Source organism: Castor canadensis, chromosome 5, assembly GCF_047511655.1.
Source record: "Castor canadensis chromosome 5, mCasCan1.hap1v2, whole genome shotgun sequence".
In the NCBI taxonomy this organism is placed as follows: domain Eukaryota; kingdom Metazoa; phylum Chordata; class Mammalia; order Rodentia; family Castoridae; genus Castor; species Castor canadensis.
This window is the reverse complement of record NC_133390.1, coordinates 114053438-114055395: the sequence shown is the minus strand read 5'-3', so window position 1 is coordinate 114055395 and position 1958 is coordinate 114053438.

The following is a 1958-nucleotide window of genomic DNA, read 5'->3' as shown; positions in this document are numbered from 1 at the left end:
TCACTTTAGTGTTTCTTCCCCCCAGGCCTTCCAAAGCGTATGTCAAATCATTCATTCCTTCGAGTAAATTCCCTTGGTTCCATTGGCACTTTTCACACTTGAATGATGTGTAATTATGCAAATAATGTTCTCTAACCATGGCAATTATAAATGACTCCATCAGTCCAATTCTCAGTGAGGATTGAACCCAGGGTTTCTCTACCCCTTGTGGCACAGTCAGCCCTTTTGCTTGAATTTTAATTTTAAGATAGGGTCTCCCTAACTTTGCCTGTCAGTCTTGGAAATTGAGGTCTTCCTGCCTCCACCTACTTCCTGAATAACTGGGATTACAGGTATGAGGTACTATACCCAGCTAGAAAATTCCCTTTGATTATTTAGAATTTTTAGACTGAAAAAATAAAGATTGAGAGGGACTTTATAAATGTAGTTACCTTCCTACATATAATAATAAATTAAAGATCACAAAACTTAGACATAAATGTCCCCATACTACTAAGCCATGTAGATAAAAAGTGAAAATTGGATTAGTTTTTCATATTTTCCCAAATATCCTGGTATTTAAATAAAATATTTTGATTGCCTTCTTTCTCTTCTTTCTCAACATACACTCTCTTGACAATCACTAGACTTCTGTTATTACCTCTGTGGAACCCCAGATCAGTGGCCCCATTCTAGCATCTCTCCATGAAAATTCAAAATTTGCTTCATATTCAACCTGGATATCCTCAATACACTTCAAGCTCAAGATACACCAAGTTGAATATGTTTTAATCCCTCAAACACATGCTCATACATATTTGGTTTGCAGCGCCATGAAAATCATGAATATAGAAATTCAAATTGAAGGCAGAGTGACATTGATTCTACAATGGGCAGAGCCAGAATATATGAACTTCTCTCCCCAACTTCACTTTTGTGATCGCAATCCAAGGCTTGATTATCATTTTTTTTTTTTGCCTTTACTATTGCAATAACTTCCTACTCCCTTTTCTCTATGTATTGTTAGCCCCTTATCTGACATTTATAACTGCATCGACCTTAACACCCTTTCATCTCAGACTATTGTTTGATGGATGAAAGCCTTACGAGGCAATCTTGTCTCACATCTGGGGAAAACACCCCACTTTTCTTCCCTTCTCAACTTACCAAAAACCTCTGACCATAGTCCAAGTATGTGATATGAATGGAAACTTTCATGCTCTAATGGACTGTGCCCTTTCTTCTCCCCAGTGTCCTAATTAAGTTTTAGTTATGTTTTCTGTGTTTTGCAACCCAAACTGTTTCTGTTATACCACCTAAACTCCAGCTGCAATGGAAATACTTAAAAGCTCAGCTCAATACCACCTGTACAGAAGGTGTCCTCGACCTGCCAGCTACACGTAAGTCATCCACTTGCGCATAAGTTTGTTTACATCTTTTGTGGCACTCTAATTTCCTTGTAACTTCTGTAACAATATTAGCATATGGGAATAACTTTCTCCCCTTCTAAATTCTAAGCTCCCTGACAATGCAGCTGTAGCCATAATAAGCATCCGACAAATACTTATTAAAAAATTAAATGATTGGAGGGAGAAGAGAAATTTTTCTGTGTAGGACTCTCTAAAACTCTTTTAAAAATTTTTTCACCCAGATGTTTGGCATTGCAGTGACACTTTTGAAAAGGAAATAAATAAATTGGTAATAAATGATGTTTTCTCCAGCCTCCATTCAACTTTCTGTGCACCAGTCACATAACCACAGTGTCCTCACTTCATGTTTGTGCTTCCTCGCCTTTCACAGCCAAACACCTGCAGTTAAGCAGCCACACATACCAAAGTATTTTTAACATGACTTGAATTGGTTTGGGGAGTTGACAACTTCTCAACATCCAGCTGAATACCAAACTAAATATCAGTATTTTCACAGACTCTTAAAAACACGGGAAAGCCTAAATTTTCTCTTCTTTCATCAGGGGATGC